Source organism: Neodiprion lecontei, chromosome 4, assembly GCF_021901455.1.
Source record: "Neodiprion lecontei isolate iyNeoLeco1 chromosome 4, iyNeoLeco1.1, whole genome shotgun sequence".
In the NCBI taxonomy this organism is placed as follows: domain Eukaryota; kingdom Metazoa; phylum Arthropoda; class Insecta; order Hymenoptera; family Diprionidae; genus Neodiprion; species Neodiprion lecontei.
Window position 1 is genome coordinate 5,391,311 of NC_060263.1, and position 24,483 is coordinate 5,415,793.

At 42.5% G+C, this 24,483-nt stretch overlaps 1 protein-coding gene across 2 annotated transcripts in view; it reads right to left on the minus strand.

Annotated features, from left to right (window-relative positions):
- The window catches only part of LOC107219802 (putative polypeptide N-acetylgalactosaminyltransferase 9), a 195,960-nt gene that overhangs the window by 135,415 nt on the left and 36,062 nt on the right, over nucleotides 1–24,483 (minus strand). For both annotated transcript variants that reach the window (XM_015658146.2, XM_046736699.1), the window contains exon 3: nucleotides 6,925–7,012. The gene's annotated coding sequence lies outside the window, so the exon portion shown is untranslated. The remainder of the gene's footprint in view (nucleotides 1–6,924; nucleotides 7,013–24,483) is intronic.

Here is a 24,483-nt window from a genome sequence, read left to right on the forward strand (position 1 = left end):
GATAAGGAATCATCTTTCACGGGTTATGGAAGTGTTTTTGCTGTAATATATGATCCTTGTTTTTTTGTAACAACTTCATACAAACATCCTCGTGATTATACCAACGAATAATTTCATTGATACGGGAGAAAATTATTACACACGGGATATGAAAATGTGTGCAAAGGTTTTCACAGATTTTTTTGTAACGGTGGGAAAAAGTCGGTGAAATCTTGCGAGGAATGGAATTCTTGTTTAGTTTTTTTACCGAACAACTTATTCGCAGTCGATCGGAGTGCAAAATACAAAATTAACCAGTGTCCGATCAATCGAGTAGCGTGAAAACGGTTTGAAAGCTTACCGAAAAGTAATACACCTTTTTATATACCTGTAGGTGATCAGAAATTGGGGCGACTCGCTTTTAGTCAGGCTTTGAAATCGTCGGGTTATACTAACGTAGGCAAGGCCTCGATTCTGCAGTGCTCGGAACTTTTGGGACGAAAAGAGGAGCTTTTGATGCTGGAAAAGTGATCCAGTAGGAGGAATTTAACTCATCCGAGAGACGACCGGAGAGAACGGTAGTAAAAGTTTCCCACTTTTCCGGGGCTTCCTCGACATTCCGTTTAAAATCCGGTTGAGGAGACCGAGTACGGAAAAAGAAAAATGAAAAAAAAAGAAAAAAAGAAACAAAACTCAGATAGACGTGACGCTTGTTCACATCCGATCAACGAGTCAAACCGATGCATCAAGCTAGAGAGAGTAGCTTTAATCGGTGGTTCGACGTTCCAAAAAGTCGTTTTATTTCACGTATCTCACATGACGGGTAAGTTTTATGAGACGAAGGATCGGAGCTGGAATCTTCGCGGCATTTGGAAGCATAAAACTCGATGACTCCGTGGTGTCAGAGAGATGAAAAGCAAATACGTGTGAATATCGCAATGAATTCCCGAACTCGGAAAAACCACGAAGAGTTGATAACTACTTTTTAAGTTTATTCTTGAAGACTCGGAACGACCGTCGATGAATCATAATCATCTTCGTGATTCGCGGTGATTATAACGAGCTTGATCGCGGTGCGGTGTATGTAATAATATCTCAGTGCTGAATGGAGAAGAAAAACTCTGAATAAGCGTTAATCATACTTTTTCAAGGAATAAGATGGTCGAGATGAAATATTGTAACTTCAGGTATAAAGCGATACGGTATTCACTTGTTGCAATTGCAAACCAGTTTGGAAAGCAATCGCTTGAAATCACGTTAAATCGTTTGAAATCCCGTGAGATCTTCCAAGATCGCATAAAATCGCACGTACATATGAGTTAATTTTCTCGCACAACGTTGTACCTCTTTCATTTTTTTATTCTTTTTCCTCAATTTATTCTCCAATATTGGTATGAAACTAATAATAAACTAACCAACCTAACCTAACTATTCACTTGTTCAAATAGCAAACCACTTTGGAAAGCAGTCAGTTTAAAGTAGCTTGAAATCATTTAAAATCACACAAAATCACATTTAATATCTTGAAATCTCATAAAATCGGACGTGTATTTTACTCGTCGAAATGGCAAAGCAGTTTGGAAAGAATTCACTTCAAAGTCGCTTGAAATATTTTGAAATCGCTTAAGATCAATCGAAATCATTGCAATCGCTCGTAACTCGATCCGTGCTTGAATTACATCCCATGGGTATAAAATAAACAAATTTCCAAGTATAAGGTGATGCTTTCAGGTACAGTTTTGAATAATGATAAATAATACGGTCGATCGGTCACGTCGTCGTGAGGTGTTACAGGTATAAGACGGTGAAGAAACGGACAGGGGAACGCACCACGGAATTGGGAAGGATACGTAAGGAAGACGTATCGCCGTAAAGATCGAGGCAAAACATGTCGCCGCCATCTTCCTCGTTTTCCTCCGATTTCTCTGAAAGGAGAATAAAAAAAAAAGAAAAAAAAGGGGGGCAAAGAGGCCGAGAGGTCATCGTTGTACCATTTACCATAAATTTATCAAAAATTATTCACGACCGTCGCGAGACGGGTTTTGGTTATACTTTTATTTTATTTATTTATTAATTTTTTTTTTTTTTTTTTCGTTTTTGTTTCTGTTTCTTTTTACAATACCCACCGAGACGAATAAGGGATCGGGCAAAGCGGGCGCAACGAATCCCTCGAGATTCACGGTGTGAATTAAGCTCGGCAATATCACGCGATTAACTTGGTAATCCTAGTTTGTTGTCTGGGGTAGAGAGCTCGGCGGCTCATCCCGGCGCCGGTTTCTGTCTAAGACCGCAATCCTCCTGGGTGAAGAACAGCTGGGAGCATCGCCGAGTGCAGGGCCATGAAAGCGAGACTTCGCGGTGCGGGACCGGGGGTCGAAAATAAGACGGAGGTCGGGAGGTGGAACGATTATAACGACAGAAAAAGTTGGTAGATTTTTTAATATTTGTAAATTTTATTTTATCTTGGTGTGTTTTTTTTTTTTTTTTTTTTTTTTTCTTTAATTATCATCCGACAAAATGGTGACAGTTTCAAATTGAATTTTGATTTTACGACTTCTTCATTCAACTAACGAAACGGATGGGATAATTAAAAAATGGGATCGCACCGATAAGGGTTGATTTATATCGAATAATACTGTATCCGAATTTGAAGTAAAATCGGTCGAGCCGTTTATGGGATATCTTGTTGAATAATTCTGATGAAAAAAAAATATGTCAGTGAAACTCTCGATCCACATATTAGAATGACAAAAACTCCGGATTAAACAATTTGTTATCGAGGTAAAAATTCTCCAAAATTGAGCAATTTTTCAGTCGTCTACCTCGAATGTAATATTCATATACTTATAAGCCTCTTTAAAAAATAGCCAAAATCCGTTGAAAATCGATTATTACGAAGTTAGCGAAGCGATTTGTTGATTGCGATTCTTCGAGTGTGATACCTCCCCGTAAATTTGAATATTATTTTAACTATCGGTTGATATATTAAATTTGATACTTCGTTCGACGGTGATATGGGATTTAATTTATCAGCGACGAGGCTGTTCGCGAGAATCGCAATTTATCACGTCGAGCGATCATTTTTATTGTCTGCAAGTTTCGGCTCGGCTATATTAGCGGGGCTGATCAATGCCGCGTGCGTTATACCTGCCGAGGAGTAAATCAGAGGGCAATTTTGGACGTTTTCATTTAGCGATCCCTGCAGGAGCCGGGAGAGAGATTCTCTCCCATGGCCTCGAGGCCGAGGGCACGAAGCGCCGGGTCGTTTCTTCCCGCGAAAGCCAGCCTAGGCCTCCATTTGTTTTCGGAACAAGAATATACGCGGCGGCCGCCATGACAAACGACTCAAGTTATCTCCGCATCCTTCCGCCTATTTTCCACCGTCTCGAGAAGTCTACCGTCTCAGTGCTGCCTCCGATCGTCTCCTAAGCTTCTCAAGTCTTTAGAGGAATTTTCCTTTCCCTAACCGAGAGTAAAACGATGTCTGAATAATCTCACGGAATCCCCTGACGATGATAGAAAGATTTTAGATCGCGTTCGGGCTCGGAAATCAAATTTTATCGATGCTGTTGTCTTATGGCGATGTAAAACGGTTCGATTTATAGATCGTTGCCATAACACGTATCAAATTTTCTCGGCAAATGCAATTATCGATTTCTTGGTAGTAAAAATTGTCGAGCGTCTTCGATCGTAGTTTCAAGTTTATAAAAATTCATGCTCATCTCAAATGTGAGGAACTTGAAACTCGCGCCAGGAAAATCTGACGCTGTGAAAAATATTGATTCGATATAGTCGGTATATGAGAATTTGAAATTTCGAATAAGATATGAATTGATCTGCAGGATTCAATATGACTAACCGTCTTATCAGAGAAGATTTTGAACGCTCGTTTAAAAATTTTTCTGGCAACGTTTGGCTTTTAAGCGGGATAAAGTAATTTTCGTTTTCCTCCGAGTGAACGAAAGCAGTTTGAGAATGTAGCAAATCCTGCTTGGCGTTGGAGTTTATCGCGTGATTTGAACTTAGGCTGCAACTCCACCCTCGATATCATACCCAAAATCCTTGATAAGCCTTTTTCAACAGATCGGCGACGCGAGGCTTGCGAGAGGGATTGATATCGTGGCTAATTTATATTCACTTTAGTTTGCGATAAATTTGCATACGTTAATACGTCGCGGATATAAAGTATACCAGAGAAGGTATCGAAACGCCCCGGGAGCGTTTCCAAAATCTGCTAGAAAGGGAGAAAGAGAGAGAAAATAAAGAGAGCAAGAGATCCTGAAAAGTGCTTCGAAACTGCGAGCTTTTCGACAGTAGCCGCTAAAAGCCCGAAAACAAAGCCTCGTTATTACATACCACGCAATTCACACGCGAATCGATCGGCAACTGAGCCACGAGTTCAGCCAATTTATCGTCGAACTATACATGTGTGGGTAAATAATACAAATCGTACGTATATCTGAGCATACGAACGGGCGGGGGATTGAAATTCCAAATTTGAAAAGTTCCGAAAGGGCCGAATTACGAATTTATTGGTGGGGAAATTTGAAGTAAAGAAATCAAACCTCGACCGAACATCAAAATCGAAATTCCAAAATTGCAAAAATTAGAAAATTCAAATGTTTGCAATATCAAAACTCCGAATTATGCGGGACTTTCAGTTCTGTGAATTTCTGAATTTGTGAAATTTCACCACTTTGATCATTCTCTGCTCTGCATATTCGATATTTTGACGTTCGGAATCCTGGTCATTCTGATTTACGGATTTTTACGCCGTGTAAGTATATTTTAACTTTCGGAATTTTACGCTATCGTAACGTTACTTTTTGGAACTTTGCTCTATCGTAACTCGAATTTTTGGAATCTTGCATTTCGGGACTGAAAAAAAAAAACGGAACAAACGAATTGTCGGGAATCAATTCTGATTACGACAACCAACCGATGTTCAAGTTTGATCAATTTTGGGTAATTCGTTTGCGAAAACGTTTCATCACCACGTTTTGGCAATCAAGTTTATTCTCTAAACCCATTCGTTAAAATGATTTTCCCAACTGCGGACTAAAGGATGTCGACTCTTTGGTTGAAGCATGTATAATATTCTGCGGTGTGTCACGATACGTTTTTTTTTGTTAAATTACTACCGACTTATACAAAAATACACGTATTTCACAGGATTCTAAATCTTATTCAGAAAAGCGTCAAATCGAAATTGTCGATCCTGTGAATATTTAATAACTTGTAATATCGTGACTAATATATGTGTCATCGAATTAAAAAAAAAACGATAGTATTCAGAATTTTTCAAATATTTGTACGATTTTTCCTCTCTTATCCGGAAGAAATAATGTTAATTATACGAACAAATCATGACAGAAAACCGTCAAGGGATGTTACTTTTTTCGATTTCAACGAAAGTCAGAATATATATATTTTGTTTTTCCTTCACTTCCTCAGCTTGCAGACAGCACTGAGCAATTTTAGTTCACAAATGTACAAGGTAAGTGTGTACCAGTTATTGACACGTTCATACCCAATTATTGACCCTTTCATTATACAAAATTATAAATTTACGGCACAAACTATGAATTTTTCAATGACTGAAACCAGTTGCCAGAGGGCTAGACGCTACGAATGTATTATTTGGTAATTTTCGAACCTAGGATCAAACAGATACGAACAAAAACGGTAAATATTTGGTACAGGGTCAATGGTACTGGTACACTCACCCTACACTTACACTCAGCTCAGCGAATTTCGGGAAGAACGTAGTTTGAACATAGAGAAAGAGAGGAGTTCATCTCTTTAAATGCTACACGGATCAGAGCCTTGTTTTAATATTCGAAAGCTCTCAATCTTCGGCTCCGACGCTTTCCCATCCTCCCGAAGGACGAGGGAGCTTCTTGCCTGCTCGCAGCCCGCTTGACGATCAACTCCGCGCCCCTGAAACCCCGGCCGAATGATCGAGACACCAATAATTCTCCCCCCACCGCCCCCGGCGTGATCCAAACTCCGAGTGTCTCCTCTGACCCGCTTTTTTTCCCCTTTTTTTCAAGAGCCGCCGGAACGAGCATCGCGTCTGATCGCGAGGGAGTCTGCACAATTATACATATATTGGGGTGATCCTTAACAAGGTTATTTTTGAATTTCGTCCGGCTCACCAAAATTGGTTCCAAATAATTGTAAAATAATTCAACTCTATCCCGTGACGCAAAGAGGGTGGATTTTTACATCGAGTCTACCGAACGGATTTGGATGAAACTTGGTACAAGGGGTTTTATTGGGTCGCTGATTACGAATCTGAAATCAAAATTTGATGATTCGAAATAGTGGTTCCGATATGGTGAACCAAAATCGAAAAAGTTACACGAACTTGGTGATGCTCGTAGCTGAGGCGTTTTTGAGGTTGCTGATTACGAATTTGCACTCGAAATTATCAATTTTGAAATGGCAGACCAAATTCCCAAAAGTCACTCGGTGTTGCCATATTGGATCCAATATTTTAAATTTTGTAATTTTCAGTCCAGACTCGTAATCAGCAGCCTTGAAAACCACCGAGCACCGAGTTTTGTCAAAGTCGAATGATTTCTCAGATTTAGATCCGCCATATCGGATCCGAAATTTTGAATTTTTAACTTTCCAGTTCTGATTCGTAATCAGCGACCCAAGAAACCCCCTCGTGAAAAATTTCATCGAAATCCGTTGGGTAGATCAAATGTGCCCCTAAAATGGTTAAACGGGGAAATCCACCCTCCTACGGGTAAGGGTTGGAGATAAATAGACAGATAGAGTTGAGATAAATATTTGAAAAAAAATTTGGAACCGATTTTGATGGGTGGGCCGGTTTAAATTCAAAAATGACCTTATTAAGGACTACCCTGATGTATAAAATTTTTACCAGACATTCAAATCTCCCGCCTTTTAATTCGCAAAGAAAGCGACACTCACCGCTTCGACACTGGATCGACACTCCGGTTCATCGATGTACCACAACGCCAAAAACGTTATCAGATCCGTGAAGTCTGGCTTGTTGAAACTGAAACAAGAAAGGAGGGAATGACATTTAAAAATTATATGAACGTTCTGTTCAGCAGAGGGATGAATGATTTTTCAAAATTTAACCCCTCGCACAATTTTTGATGGAAAATTAAGGTAGATTCGAATCAAAAAAATATATTCGTGAACTTCACCCCAAACGTGATATTTTGCTCAAAAAATAAGTTATAAAAATCTTTAAAAAAGATATATAGGTATTTTTTACGGATCGCAGAAAAAGGTCTCTCAGTTTTCTTGGCCAAAATTGTTTGTTCAAATATTGCAAAAAATCGGAAAAGCGAAGTAAAGTGTGAAAAACGTCGATAAAAGGCCTTTGTTTTGCTCGAAGAATGGCGTCAAGAGGTTCGTTTCTACGACTTGGGTACTCTACGAAGGATTTGAAAAATATAAGGGATGAAATTCACCCAGAGTGACAAGTTAGTAGTATAGCAACGACGTTAGAACGATCGATAGATGACGTAAAGAGAGGATGAAAAAAAAAAGGATGTACGCATCTCAAAATTTTCGAAATAGAAAAATATTTTCAACCCCTACCGATATGTCAATAAAAAAAAAAAAATAAAATAAAATAAAATAAAACGAGACACGTATTGAGACACGTAAGAGCCCTGACTAAATCTTATAATACATACAAGAAGGCTGGAAAAGAATTTGAAATGGAATAACGAGGGTCCCTCGCGTTAAAGTTAAAGCCCTTATTTTTCAGGCAAGGGCGAAGACTCGCCGGTGGGGGGGGTTTGTTATCGGAATTAAATCTGGCGAGCAGGTCTCAAGACGCTAATGGATTCAGCGGGAGGAGCGTCACTTTTTGAAATTGTGATAAGCCGTGTGCGTGCTCGAAATTCCGGAGTGTGAGTGAGCGACTAAGGGTGGGGGGGGAAGGGGTGGTTGTATAAGTTGAAGTTTAAAAGGTGTATGGTAAGTCGGCTGGGAAGTTGGCCGAGGGTGAGGTGGGGGTGGGAGTGGGGGGTGAATTTACCCGCCTGCATATACTACATATAGCGGCGTGAGTAGGTATAATATAGCGCGTTACCTCGAGTTTAATCGTCGATTTGAATAGCCAAGGATTTAAACGGACTTTTACGACCCCCGCCTTTTTATAACTGGCAACAGCAAACCCACCCGCCTAGTTTTACGAGCCCGAGAGTCTACTAAGTAATATATAACAAAGGCGGTTATGCATTTTTTATCAACCGCTCTATGTGCGCACCTTGTAAATTATTTACATTTCAAACTCGCGCCCCTCAGAATCCCGTTGCAACGACGGGGTATTAAGTGTAACACGATGAACATGACAGCATCCGAGAGGCAGCGGCGGCAATTAAGGGATGATAATTTATCGCTGTCCGGAAACTGTTGGGTTATTATATGATAATCGACGCCCGTTAAGGGCGAAGGTACGGTGGTACCAGTTTTAAGGGTGGATCTTTAAAGTTGCAGCCACGATTAAGAAGAAGACAAAGTTCAGGAGAAGAACTGTATAACGAATTATCGTCGACGCTGGAAATTCCGCGGCATTGTGTTGAGGGGCAAGAGGCAAGATGGGGGTGGGGGACAGACATCTCGAATAAATGCTTTTCTGCAAGTGCTCGGGGGAGACACCCCCGCCGGGTTTCCCAACCCCTCCGCACTTGATGAACGCAGCAACGATTGCTATCCACTCGAGGAGTTATTTAATTCAAGGAGCGTTCAAATAAAAAGACCATTCAAGAAACGAAGAACGCGCTTTGTGCCCCGTTCCTTCTATTCAACTCGCCTTCTCCCCGCGGCCGTTTCTCAATTCGATTTCGACGAATAACCCCGTTCCCTTTATTCAACATCCCTGCACCAGGTAGAAATGTCTGCGGACGAAGAGTTCTGCCTCTGACATATTTTAACTCCTTGTTCGGAGGGGTAGAAGGAGAGACACCGAGTGCTTCTCAAGTAAGGACGTCTTGTATTCGGTAATTGATCGGTTGCCCGATTTGGGTCACTTGATTAAAACACGTTAATCGATGAAATTACCGATCGACGAACGATTCGGACGTATTTCAAAACGCGATGAAAGACGAACGATCGACGGCGGGATAAGGCCGGACAATTTGTCTTTCACTCATATTTTCGAACGCGCTTCGAAGACCCTCTTGATCTCGCAGTGAAGAGGACGATACCTTTCCAACTTCTATTCACGCGTACCTTCCTGCCTTGGATGTATACCGGAAAAAAGCAGACAGTCAATTATCCTTGGGGTTTCAACTGCACCAGGAGCACCTCATTACGGAACAGAACCAGTATTTCAATAAAACCACTCGCAATTTTTATCATCCGACATTCATAACAACAACGTTCTCCGTGAAAAGACGCTCTTCCAGTTGGAGCAGTGCAAAAGAGCAGCAAAAGTCGTCGCGCGAAGCGTCGCTCCGGAGTTCATCCAGGGTGCCAGATTTTAACGAGTCACAAAAACCCGCGTTTCCACGACCATTTGGACTCGAGGGAACCGAACTCGAACCCCCCGAGTCGAGAATCAAAGATTCTTCTAACGAGGAAGGTACCCCATGTCGATCTCTCCGATTTCATTTCTTTTGTAAAATGTTGTAGTAGACTAAAAACCAAGCGACACGTACTTTGTTTCATCCGCTATCAAACACTTTAAGGGGGTGAAACCACCCTCCAAAGTAAGGCATGCCAAGGGGTAATTTGGCAGTTTCTTGTTTCAATCGAGGAAATTACATTTTTCATTTCTCCTTATGAGAAAATTTTTGCAGTTGGATTTGTTGAAAAACGTTACGTTCCTGTTGGTGAAACCGTCAAATCACACCTTGACATGCCTTGCGTTGGAGAGTGGTTTCACTCATTTCACGTGTCAAATGGCAAATGAGAAAAAATACGCGTCACTCAGTTTTTAGTCTATTGTAACACGTTACAGGGGAAATCAAATCGGAGAGATCGACTTGGGAAACCTCGATTGCAAGACCGAGCTGAACCAAATGGTGCTTAGACCGTAAGACAACCGGGTGTAACTTCTCTGCGTGATTATCCCAACTGCTTGTGGTGGCGGTAACGAACGTCTCCCGAAGGAGGCAGCCCTCGACCACAGTCAGCCACGAAACGAGCCGGCGCATCGTTGAAGGTAGGGCGTATAGTGCCATAGAGGAGAAGAGTTATCTGATATAGTGTGCCTATTCCCGGCTGCATGCGGCTCGGCTCACTTGGCACGTAGACGGTGTAAGAAGAAACAGAGCCCAAGAGCGGGTTGGCGTGATCCCAAAGGCGCACTCGTTGCATCTTCCCGTTTTATGCTCGCCTCCTGGAGTCCCGCGAGTATACAGAGGAGTTATGTGAACCCGTGTTGGGTAATAATCTCCGACAAGATAGCGAGAGTCAGTTTTTGATTTTTACGGGACACATCGAGCTCCGATCTTCGGCACGTCCTGCCGGCCACCTTCCAACATCTTTCGAGAGGCAAGTAAATCGCGTCGTTTTCCATACCCTCTTTTATTCGCGACGCTTCGAAAATGCTTTCAATCGCTTCGGATGGCCCGATGAAGCTTTTACCTTCAGTTTGGAAACGGTTTCGGAATCCGTTCAAGTAGAGAAAAAGTTCCACGAAACCTCCAACTCGAATTGAACAACACCGTTCACGAATCCCTGAAATGTTTTCGGAGAAAAATGGAACGGCTATCAACGACTTCAACGTTCTACCCATATTCGGATCTAACAGCGAACCACCGCGTCCGTAGCCGTGTTTCTGCAATGTGAAAACCAGCTCACGAGATCAGGTCAAACTGTACCTTTCTTCGAACGTGTTCTTGTTGTTTGTCTTCGCAGCCCGACAACTTTGAATTCCATGTGTAACTTAGGCGCGTCGTCCGAGCAGCGGGATATTCTAACGCGTGTTATAATACACGTTTGCAATCCACTCACGCTGAGACAAATTTCACATGTTACGGTTGCAAAACTGTTTGAACATTGTTGGAATTACGAAAAACGAAGTACGCCTAACCATTTTGCGCTATCGTCGATCCTTTTTTGGTAATTGCAACGCAAAATCAGTTAGTTCGGTTCACTCTACTTTTTTAGCTAAGCAAGGCTTTAACGTCAATTTATTCTTGCACAAGCATTAAATTTTCGCAACAGTTGCAAGAAAATATAGCAACAGTGATCGTAATGAGAAAGAACAGTAACGGATACTAGACTTTCCGGTAACAGGTAGAAAACTAATTTTCATTTTCTACCTAGAACTGTATTTTTTGATCGTGGTAAAAAATGAAAACAGTCAAGGACTGAGCGGTAACCGGAACTAAAAATTTCTCTCAGTGCAGGCACTCAACAAAATGCCTTCATAACAACGGATGGATGGGCAGACGGCAGAGACGCGACGATCGTGTTTGGGGTAGTTTTGACTACAATTGTATCTGCTCTCCGGCAACTAATTCTATATATATATAAGGACCTGTGGCTAATTACCGAGTTGAAATTCAGCAGGAGCGGTCAGCGTTGGTAATCGTCAAAGACGAGGTGGCGGTGTAACTTGGCCGGATTATAGAACTCTCCGGAGCTTCTCGAGAAGTCCGTGAGGTACCTGTGAGAATTAGGTTCTCAAACCTTGGGACTTGACCACATCAGAAGATGACCTTCGTCCGCCTTGAACGAGGTTATACCGTAGCACAAAGCCGAGAGACGGCGTACCAGATTTCTGAAATATCGCTTCGATAGAACGGCGATAACCGCAAGCAGCGCTGCCGTGCGCGAAGGGTGGCTGAGAGGATAATTGAATTTTGAAGCAATTTCCTAGGGGCTTTTCCCCCCGTAATGAGAAGAAGCGGTGGGGTTTCGGAGTCGTAACCATTTCAAGTGACGGGTGGGGTACAAAAATGGGAAAGACCAAAAAGTCGACGGGACGAAATCCCGAAAGTCGAACTTTGGCCAGTTCAAAAGGTAGAAGGACCGTAAATACGAAGAGAGGACTTGTGGGAAAATAAAAATTCAGAACGCTAACGATAAAATGTATTAATAATTTTATACCGACATTTTTTTTTTTTTCGTTGAAAGATTACGAAGGGCAAAATATCGGATTACGAAAATACCTGAGAGACAAAAAGTCGACTCTTTGGTCTTTCGGGATATTGACCCCAAACACCAAGTGCTCCAGGTTTCTGGACATGCAAAAAAAAAAAAAAAAGGCGAGGCATGATCGTCACAGCGACGAAGGGGTGAAAATTTCAAAAATTTGGGATCCCCTTGTGGAATGCATGACTTGGCATAAATTGATTTGATCTCTGTAGCGACGCGAGGCGGCTCTACGTGATCTCGTCAAGCCTCGAAAAGTTGGCGAGTCCTCGCCAGCGCGGGATAAGGAGGGAGATGGATCCCATATCGAAGGTAAAAGAGGGAACCACGTGCCGAGTAATGGCATCTTTGAAAGGCGGGGCTGCCAGACGGGATCCTAATAGAGGCGGCAAGGCCACCGGAGATTTATCGCTTACGTTGCTGACTGGCTCGTTCACGTTCGGTTGGATGCATGCCTGGATCTGTAGCAGGGTATCTGATTTCGCGACCGGAACTAAAAGGAAACGCGTATTCCATATGAAATCGGGTAGCGGGAATATCAAACGTCGAGTGGAAAACGGCCGGATAGTCGAGCCGGATCGAGCATCGCCGATAATCCGTTTCTGGACGTTTAAATTCGCTTTAATATCCCACCCTCGAACCCCGCGCGACATCAGGCAGGTTAAAGTTTCGCCATCGAATGTCGAAAATCTCCCCGAAAATCGAGCCCCGCTACTTTGTTCTAAACGGGTTATTAAACCGGTGAGCAAATACCAGGTTACGTTGATTATCACCGAGCATGCGTAAACACGTCCCCTGTGATCTATGAGAATCCAATCGTTACTCCTAAACGGATCATCCGTAGACTGACTAAATCTCGCGCAACGATTTCCACTTAAACGTTACCTACTTCCTAATTTTGGGTGCAAGCTGCAGCGACGTCACGAGACGAGATTCGCGTGATTAGCAGCGAGCAGCGAGTGATCGATCAACAGTGATTAACGAATCGTGAGGAGCTTGTAACGGCTATTGTTGATTTGAAAAAATTCTTTGCCAGAACGAAATAAAATAGAGATAATATAAGAAAAAAAAAAGCGCAAGGTGTAAACGATAAGGAAAATTCTTTAAAGCTGTATTTCTAGGCGCAAAATCAATCAATGTCGTTTTAAGATAAAGATCTTGAGTGAATTGACTTACTTGTATGAAAACGGTATGTAGTTTTTTTTTTTTTTTTTAGCAAATAAATAAATCAGGGGTGTATAAATTGTATAAATAAAATTATAAATATTAATTATTTTAGATCATTCATTCGTCCATCCACTCATTAGCAAAATTAAAATACGCCTTTCATACAGACAACGTTCATCGTCAAATAATTTTTTATTAATAACTCCTCTGTGGCTAGTCTTTTTCCTCAAACAATAACAGTTTCTTTGTTGTCCTTTTTGTTTTACTCAACTTTTATTTTTTTTTTTATATCGTTGTCAAAGTGGATTCCGCAGTTTTCGTTACACGGATTTCGTTCTCGTCGATGGCTTTTCACTCTTCGTTGTCATCGAACTTTTTGAAACGATGTTAACTTTTGACATATGGTTTAAAAACAAAATTCGACTGGACTGTATTGAGTAACGAAGAAACATGTGTTGTAAAACTGAATAGATTGATAGGTGAAAAATTAAATTTAAATTAGGACTACGAGGTATTAGTTCGATATTAATTCTTGAATGGGGTTTGATTCTACGGAAATCAGTTCCACAGAGCAGCTATTCTACCGAATATGTTCCACAGGTTCGTCTCCACAGAAAAAAGTTCAAGATTCACATCAGAAATAAACCTGCATGAATTATTCTACAGAAGAATTGTTCTACAGAATATTTTCCCACAGACTGTGTCTGACCTAACGCAAATTTGTAGTAATTGTCGAATTGTTTCAAAATCATACATTCAACCGTCAGTCTCGTAAAACTTGATTTAACTAAATTTAAATTACTCGCTTCGCACCGTACGGATATCGCGTTGGGTGTGTAAAACTATAAAACTGTAAAACCGTAGAAAAATATTTCTGTAGAACATTTGCGCTGTAGAAGTTATATTCTGTAGAATCGATCCTCCTCCAAATTCTTCGGCGTCTTTTCGTATAGCATCAAACCGACTTCGTTGACGAACCGACATTTCCGCTCATCCACGAATGCAGCGGGAAAGCCGCGTTTGTTTAGCTCGCAAAATTGGGGTCCGGATTCGGTTTGGTTGGCTAGTTATCCAGAGCCAGGGTCCAGTGTCTGAGCTATGACAACGAGCCGCGTTTCCATCGCGACGGCGCATATCAAACAGTCAGAGTCTTAGCTCGGAAGATTAATGTAAGACGATCGCGACGCCGGTGGTTACATCGCTTAAGACGATTACCATCTTGTTAAAACCCGGCGGTAGCGGGTATTCGCAAGTTCGCCAGGGCGAATCGGGGCGGTCTCTCCGAGTGTACCGTTCCCTTGAACACTCTAATTACTGCCTCGTGTCAGGTGTAGCTCGACAGGATTCGAAATCCCCCGGCGTTTGGCGTTGGCTATATTGCCGAGACCGTCGATGTTGCTCGATGACTTCTCTGCGGCTGAAGGGGGCCGAAAATTAATCAAAGCTAACAGCGAGTCCGAATTAACCTTAGGGCCAAAAAGGCTATAGCATTGGGCCCTCGGAAACAAATTTTTCAAATTAGTAACTACGCTGAGAGAAATTTTTAGTTACAGTTACCGCTCAGTTCTCAACTATTTTCATTTTTTATCACAATCGAATAACATAGTTCTAGGTAGAAAATGAAAATTAGTATTCTAGCTGTTACCGGAAAGTCTAGTATCCGTTACTATTCTTTCTCATTGCGATCGCTGTTGCTATATTTTCATGTAACTGTTGCGAAAATTTAATGCTCCTGCAACGATAAATTGACGTTAAAGCCTTGTTTAACTAAAAAAGCAGAGTAAGCCGAACAAACTGATTTTGCGTTGCAATGACCAAAAAAGGATCGACGATAGCGCAAAATGGTTAGACTTACCTCGTTTTTCGTAATACCAACAATATTGAAACAGTTTTTTTTTAGCGATACCTGTTTTACTGAATTTTTCTAGTTACTATAACAAATAAAATTTTTCTCAGTGTAGATTTTCAAAGATTCGAGTATTTTAACTCTTAATCCTTACCGATAAAGGATCGCATCAATGTCAATGTCCGAAGAATTTTCTGCATAAAGTTCGAGAACTTTGTACACACGTGAATATTTTTTCCCCTATAGTATCACAGGAAAATCTAAACGATTTGTCTCCGTTAAGCATATAGGGTGAAATCGATCGGTCGTGATTTAGATTTTTAAAATATAAGAGTCAATTTTGCCAACGTTCGGGCGCAAAAAAAAAAAAAAAAAAAAAAATGAAATATATCTCCTCAATATCGTAAAATACGAAATTTCTGTTAGGTACCTATAAAATACTATTTTATGCAAATCCTAATTACATAAGAGAAATAGAATAATAAAAACGTTTTGTCGCCACTTTTTAACTTCGAACAATCGGACCATCCTTCGGCTTTTTTTTTCGGGAATCGGGCCCCGTTGATTCGGGCCTGGCCAAGAGTTGTCACGGTGCACCCGGCAGTGCGGCATCATCCGGGCGGACCGCGAGGGAAAATTAAACGCTGTTAGCTGCTGGGCTGAGCGAGAGGAATCCTCGAGGCTCACACTCCGACCGCTCGGCCACTCCCGGAATCTGCATAACCAATTTACATGCATCAAAGCCGAGGGCTCCTCTACTAACCTGGGTCGACTTGCCCCGGGACCTCCTCGACCCAAGCAATATGTATAAGATACGAATTGATACTCGTTCCGTTGGCTGACCCCGCCCGAAGGGCGTCTGGCTCCCAGATGCTCGAGGGCTGATACATCTCGCCTCGATGGCTCGCCAGTTTCGAGATACAAAATTATTCAAACTCCGAAAATTAGGGATTGCCGGAAACCGGCAGCTGCGAGTCGCGGGATTGTGCGATCGTTGCAATGAAGATTAATGGAAAATGGTACCGTGCTTAACCCGGTCTGTTACAGAATCCGCTACAGAGGCACCCTTTTTTTCTTCTTTGGCATTTTTTAAAAATATTTCATGCAAAATGAGGTTAAAATTGAAAAATACTTCAACTTTGGATGACGGGTTTTTTTTTTGTGAATCTATAATTGTTTGAAACTGTTATAAATAAACACCCGTGTAAAAAAAAAAGAAAACAACCTGTGTTCGTGAATGTAATTCGTTAGCCGAGAAATTTGATGATAAACGTATGCTAAAAACGCTTGGAATTCATTGGCTGACAAAACAGAGATCTCAGAATGGCCGTTTGATTTACAAAATTCAATGCATGGGGGTTGATTTCACCCTTCTTAGGGGTGCATATAGATATTAATGGGGGGGTTGCATCTATTCTCAGCCTAACGTCGTACTGTCTCAAAATAAATATTCATAAAAATTTCATTCAAGAACATTGTCTAAAGACGATGTTAATAATTCACCCCATTTTCATTTCATTCTAGTTGTTCTTTTAGTTTTATTAAATTTTTGACATCAGTTTCGCATTCAGCGTCGCAAAATAGGAATATAGGAAACGTATAATTGCACTTCCGTGTCAATAAAAACTAAATTGCATGGCTGAAAGGGTTAACGATCACGTAAACTAATTATTATTCGTGAATGGTTTGTCTTGTGTACGAAATAAACTTTCTACGGACGGTGATTCTTGAGCAGGATAAGTTACACCTTCGATTTCTCAGTTGTGAACAACGGTTGAGACTTTCGAAAATATCAAGCGTCATTCCGTAGGTATTTACGAAAACATACGGACAACGTAACGGAGTGACGCAACTCGAAGTATCGAAGTCGATGGGCAATTAATAGGACGGAGACACGATTGTTTCATTAACGAAACACACGCGACGTGTCAGCGTTCGTAACAATTTTTACAACGATGTAAAAGTAAATGCTCAGCTGTATAATATATATTGTTCGTAGAAAGTAACAGTCGGTGTATAATAATGCGTGTAAACAACGTTTGAACGGAAAATGAAATTAAACTATTAAAATTAACAAAAGTGGCTAAATTAGCGGTACTTTAACGGTAGAATCTTCAATTTTCATAGCGATATTTCACGCGAATAGCAGTCTTCGTCGTGAATATTTCAAGCATTAAGTGAAGGTATAATTGAGGAGAATGAAAGTAAAGGGTACGAGTGACGGTGAAATTCTATGAATTTTAGTCGACTGTTAATCCTACCTTAGAAATCGAAGGAGCAAAGTTGTCGTGTTTTCTTTTCTGTCTAAGCAGGTATTGTCAGACCATTGCACGAACTTTGATTTCCTCTACGTAACCGATAAATGAAAAAAAAGTTTTATTAGATATAGTTTGTTTTTGTAAAAGCCAGAACGATATTTCGGATTTCAATAAAAATTACCTATTTTCTCATACGTTTATTCTAAATAATAACTAAACGAAATTAAGTTTTCCATTTAACTTCACTTTCATTCAAAAATAACAAACTGCAAATGTAAAAGAATCGATAAACAAAGTTTAAAAATGAATATTTTTCGTACGGACTTTCTTGCATCAAACCCCAAACGAATCTCCCATCATACTCTGATAATACCGCCCCCTGACAACGTTAATAACGATGAAGTCCATCACATATTGGTGAAAAAGTTTTCCTTTTTCTTCCGAACACTTGACGTAAAAAAGACGAAAACAAACTTTATAAGCAATAAATAAAGGTTTCGGTAATTACTCTATGTACAGAATGAAAATTTATTCATTTCTTCAAGAAACTCAAAGAAACAAGAATTTTTGTTTCTTCGACCTGCGATAAACTTTGACACAGTGCAGGTAGATCTCGACAAGCGTTGGCTCTTTCACGGATATCGAAGTGAAGAATCGGCAATTCCTCTCGAGAGATTCCGCTTTGGCGTGAACGGCATTGGGTGTGAAAAATTTCAGCGATTTGGTCCTCGCGGTTTTCTCCAGCTATCAGAGAGTGGAAAAGGGTGGTAAATAAGTTCCGAAAAGATTATACCGGACGAGATGATAGGTGTGGCTTAACCGACATTTCAATTTGGCCAGGCTTAAGCTCGGCGGGAACATATTCCAGGCAGGCGGGCGGGAAAATATCTAAACCCTTGTAACGAGCGGTCCAAACGACACTTGACTCGTGGCTACCCAACTTAACACTCAGCTCTTAGCGCCGGCCGCTCCCCGTCCGCAGAGTCATAATATTTTTTAGCCAGGCTGACCCCGGTAATGGGGCAATGGGCGAAGCGGGCGAAGAGGGCGAAGAGGGCGAAGAGGGCGAGGGTTGGTTTTCCTCGCCACCCCCTTTCCGCCTTTTCTCCCTCCTCCACCTCAGCTTGGGCGTATGGATTGCAGGGCGACTCGCCTCGAAGGGCACCTTGCGACTAGCTTCCCGCTGAGTGAGCGAAACCTGGCGAGGCGAGGGCCTTAAATTTACGTTTTAGAAAGTTAATTGAATGGGCGTAGGAAACTGCCGGCGTTCCCGCTCATGCGGGATCCCGGAGTAGCTTATAACGCCGACTAGACCAGAAACCCGAAATGCTTATCGCGACCCTTTCCTACCACCTCGCAAATACTTGTCAGGGCTTGTGAATAACTGCTTGTAGAACGCGGACCACCCCGTGCCCGTCTTTCCCGTATAACTGTGCTGGCACTTCAAAGGACGCCAACATCTCCAATGGAGTCCACACAATCAGCGAGAGCGGTTAATTACCGCTATAATTTTCCACCTCCAGGGATTTCAATTTTCCCCGATATCTTGTCTCGAGGAGATTTTAGGCTGCATTCAAAATAAATTTTTACCCATCTTCGTAAACCGCTGGCTTACAGGTTTCGTTGTAGGTGAGAGGTGTTGGGATCAACTTCAGCTCTCGTAGAGAAACATTTGAAATCCAACGATCGATCAACCCCAATGACAAAGCCTCACGAAATTCGGTAAAGTCTGAAAGACTCGATCCGGAACTCTGGCGTAGGAAAAGTTTCTAAACATAATCGACCCTTTGCCGAGGATCGAAAAGTCTTCGCTGGATATATAAGTGGCACTGGACCGCAGGGACGTACGTAAGTAACATATCCTTGAAAATGAGTTCAGGGTCGGGTATCTGGATAGGGAAATTCCGACCCAGAGATAATAAATTTCCCGAAACTTCGCCCCGAAGATCCTATAAACACATAAACCATGCTCTTAAGACCCTTTCGAAGATCCAAAGGAGCCTCGCAACTTTAAAGCAAGCCCGAAACACACACACGGTGCGCGTGTGAAACCTGCAGGACGATTCGTCCGTGTGAAGGGTTGTAAAAGGAGTTTCGAGTTCCTGGACGAAACTCGTCGGTCCCCTCGATATTTCACGCTCTCCTTCTCCGAGCCAGCGTAAGCTCGTCGTGACGGTGACAACAAGTGGTTTTTGCTTCTGACTGTGTGGAATGACACGCGTGCAGAGCCTCCACCCCAAACTCTTAGCGACTGCATTCCTCGAGGTGCACCTCGCGGGTAGTTCCGATAACTTTTTACCCGTCCCATTTACCCCTCGCCCTCATTTCCGGCATGGTCTCGCAAGAGTCGCGCAGCCGCGACGTATTATCGCAACGATGAGGGCTCCGTCACGTGCCTGGCGCCAAACCAAACAGAAATTTAATTTCGAAATCCAGTTTAATATTACTGCACCAAGGATGCGGAGTTATTGCTGGTTCCCTTTCCATCTTTCTCGTCATCTCTTTTCTCTCTTCTTTGGTAGCGACGCACGCGAGCGTGACTTCCTCTGATCCAGGAGATGAAAGATATCCTGCAGGTATGAAACTGGTGTATAAGTACAACTTCCAGCTCCTTTAAACGAATACATCCTGTCTGCAATATCCGACATGAGGTGATTTTGTCCGGATCTACGGATTGCTCAGCGTATATATGTACGTGATCACCCTTCTTCTTTCCCTTTGATTTTCTTTTCAATAAAAGGCTATTCAGCTACGGATTTTATTTCGCGTCCGTCTATATCCTAGTTGCAAGTAAGAAATGCGAAACGCGGTGCACGCGCCTGTGTAAGGCACCGTTTTCAGAGTTGTCGGTTTTTTTCTCAGCCTTCCTGATAACGCGAGGGGTGGACTGCCACCCCTTCAAACGCGTGATGGTTCCTGCTCGATTACCCGTAACAAAGGTAGAATGAGAAATAGAGAGTCCGTCGTTTTACAGCGCAGCCAAGGATAAATAGAAATTTGAAGGAAAAAATATGGAGATGAACGTGGTACCGTTGGATGTGGATCAATACTTGGAAGGTTCAAGATTCGGAATAGTTGATATACAGAAATTTCAAACATGTGAAAATAAAATAACGAAAGTTCAAAATTTAGATTTACAAAAGTGTCACTGATTGAAATTAGAATGCCTACTAATCAGTGACACTTTCAAAAATCAAGATTTCGAACAATTTGACTTTCGTTATTTTAAAAATTCTTTCCAAATTTTGGCCACCACCCATATGACGCAGTACGGTATCAGTACTTTGAAAACACGCAATTATTCTCTTGGACATTCGCACCGGTTGATATATTTTTCTCAAATCATGGAAGCATCTCTTCCTCGCAACGAAATCTCAGCTGCTTCGTTCGATGCATGTAACGTGATACCGCGAAGCAGACTATTTATGTAATACATAACAGTCCGAAGAATCGGGATAAAAATACGGGGCGGAATAAATGCCGATTCTTGAGATTTTCACGAGCCATGTAACCACTACCAATGCCTCTGTAGCCTCGACGAGCCGCCTCGGATGCGGTGGAGAAGCTGACGTGCTTTGGATGTAAAAATTTGCTAGGAATGCTGCGGCAACCGCAGAGAATACCGTACCTATATCCTCCCCCGTTCTCGAACCCGAATAAAACTCCCTCAGGGTGTAATAATATAATTCTCGGGCTTTGCCATGGCAGAGCGCTCTTTGAAATTTTCGTCAAATATCTCACAGTCTGCTCCGAGAATTACGCGCGAGAATTGTACATTATAAGTCAGTGCTGATGATCCCGTGAAACATTTTGAGAAGCTGCGTCCCGTAACTTGGATAACGTCTGGGAAACAAAAAGAGATTTACGACTTGTATTACATACACGCGCACCCTGTGCCGCCATATGTAACACTCGAGCCGGGAGAATCGGGAATGATAAAACGCAGGGGGTGCCGGTCGATACATAAGGTAGAAAAACTTATGACGCGATCATTTGTCCGGCTGTTGGTCCAAAATTGAGCAGTTTGTTTCACGTGAGAGGGTTTGGATCGAGCCCTGGACGTTGGACGCCGGTGGTGCTGCTGATGCTGGTTCATCGTTTCGTCGCCGAACGCCAACTCGGGTGCTCGTGAAAGCTATGAATAGAGCAGCAAGGAGAGTTCTGGATACAGATTTCTGCAATGACACTTTACCGACACTGCCGGAACGTTTGAGAGTGAGAGAATATCCCCACTCTGGCCCAATTCTAGAACGTTTTAGCAGTGTCGGTAGGATGTCGGTGCAGGAATCTGTACCCAGAACTCTCGTTGGTACTCTACTGCTACGCGTTCCTTCGCCCACTCGTGAAATGTATTTTCATGAAGAAAGGTTGGGTAGCAACCCACCGAAGAAGTCGTGACTGGTACGAGCCAGACGATATGAAATTCGAAATCACCTGCATCCCTGCACACGAGAGCTGAAACTTAGTGTAGTATTCTTTCTGAGCAAGATTGCTACTTGTATGAAAGGTAGGTAGGTAGGGTATAAGGTGTACGTCTGGATTCTGCGAACTGAAATCGTTTCGATATTATGCGATTATTGTCTCGACATGAACAAGAAGGTGATGTGAAGAATCGAAGGGTCCTGAATGACATTCGAAGACAAAGGTCTGTTTCTTCTGTTGTTCAATTATACCGTAGCTCCAGACTCGAATGGTCGTACGGTATAACGTCGTTGGATAGTTAACGACGGGCTTTTGTGTCCCTCTGTTTTGTATTCCCAGTTAAAGCTTTCAGTGATAATGTATTCCGCGAATCCTTCTCACCTTTTACCTTCGTACGTGTGTCCATGCAGTATGTAGGTACGTGTGCGGTGCGTGGGTGGCGGGAGAATTACGCACGCGGGTGAGTGACGACTCTACTCGCTTCTCGTATGCCACCTGCGGAATAAGGGGAATCCGTATCACTGGGACGTGTACATGCCCCACGTCTAGAGCCGGAGGAAACCCCAAAATTTTGTCATAAACTCGCACCTGTAATAAGTTCACCCACAACCCCCTGAACGAACGTGAATCCAGACATGAATATCAAAGAAAAGTTGTGCGCTGTTGGACGGCTGGCTAAACTCATAATTGTTAGGTTCCCGAATTTGTGAAAAGAACGGAAATGATGGCTTAAAGTCCTCGTTATTAACGACACTAAAATCCTTTGGCATCATCTCGGAATTACTATCCGAAGTTGGAGTGACAGTTGACGATGTTTACCACATACTCGAAACGACTCGATTCCAACTGGTTGCAGTGCACTGATAAATGGTTGGTGAAACCTTCAGTTGATAACTTTCCAAATTTGAGAAAAGAACAGAGATGAAGGCTTCAAGTCCTCGTCAGTAATTACACCAAAGTCCTTTAGCGTCATCTCGAAATAGCTCTTAGCAAGTTAGAATGACTTTCAGCGACGTTTAACGTAAAGTTGGAATGACTCAATTCCAACTAGTTGCACCGACTCCTATCGAACAGAACAACTTGGGTTGATGAGAACTGTTTATCTATACAGTAAAACAAAGTGTAGACTTTCATTGGACGTGAATAGTAATCTGAGGGTTCAAATTTCACTCACATTATCTCCTTCGATACCCGGTATAATCACTGAGAGAGTAAAAACTTGCTACGATCGAATGACCTCGAATTTGCAGCTTTATCTCTACCTTTGCCACAGGATAATGAAAAAGTAGCGATGTTCCGACGACTGAGTCGGTTGCCCGATGATGAAACAAACTCCACGTGTTTGCGACACGCTTTGGGGGGAAGAATGATTTGCGGGTTCGTGTAGCGGGCAAGGAAGAGAGCCGCAGGGCCGCAGGGCTCAAGAATCTCCGCCCCAACGAGCGCCAGGCTCGTTCGACGTGGGTTTAACCACCGTCAAAGGAATGCCGTGCCCTTGACTGCTCCAGCAAGCCTGCGGCCTGCTTGCCTCCAGAAATCGATAGCGTAACGCTGCGATGCCCCGGTACGAGTGTCAGGGTGGGTGGGATGGCTGAGTTCCCTCAATACGCACCCCCATCTCTCTCTCTCTCTCTCTCTCTCTCACCCGTTTTCTATCTGTATAATCTCCTTGGTACTTCTCATCCCTCTCGTTATACTACCGGCACTTCTCTGCAGGGTGTAGGTCCCTACCGTGGTTATATGTATGTATAGGAATGCGCGCCCTATCACCCTCGTCGTGTAAAGAACATGGTATCTCGTCCCGCTCGTTTTCCGATACACGGAGTCTCGGGACCGTTGGGGCAAAATGCGGGGGGAGGGGGGCACGAACGTCGCGATATCATTCCTCGAGTTCTGACCTAGGAACCTTGTTGTACTCGTTTACTCGCATTTCTGGACCATCCATCCGTTCACCCGGAGTCCTATGGAAATAAAACAATTCAACGCCCTCGACAAGGTTTTTTTTCTTACACTACATAAAGAGGTGAGAAGAAAATGTTCCAGGTATGGGAAGCATTCTGCAATGGTGAGTTTATGACGTCACCATTGGATTGGATTGGATATAGCGTTGGATCGACATTGAATGCCATGTTTTAATGATAGATAAAACTACAGTCTACATATATACAATGCCGATTCAACGCTATATCCAATCCAATCGAATGGTGATTTCATAAACTCACCATTAAAGAATGCTTCCCATACCTCCAATATTTTTTTCCCATCTCTTTGTGTACCGTAAAGAAACCTTGGCGTGGACTTGTATACATGTAGACTAGAGTTTTGTCTGTCGTTGAAAATGTTCAAGATATGGGAAGCATTTTTCGATGGTGAGTTTATGATATCACCATGTAGTACATACACCTGGGAATAGCCTTGCACACTCGACTGCAGAGTTGGTTACTTGTCCACCTCTTGATGCTTGGTGGGTAGAGGAACTGTTTTACCAGTGTATGTAGAGGCGCGTGTTACACACAATGGTAAGAAAAGAAAAGCGGAGCTGCGCAGAAACGAGCATACAAAGGCAGTCCATGAGCAAAAAACGAATACGTAAAAACAAAAAAAAAAACATTTCACTAAGCCGAGGCGGGCGCCAAACCGCCAACGTCGTATTCCGGAGGAGGTGAGGCGGGTAACGACTTGAAGAGCAAAACGGGCAAAGGGTTCGGC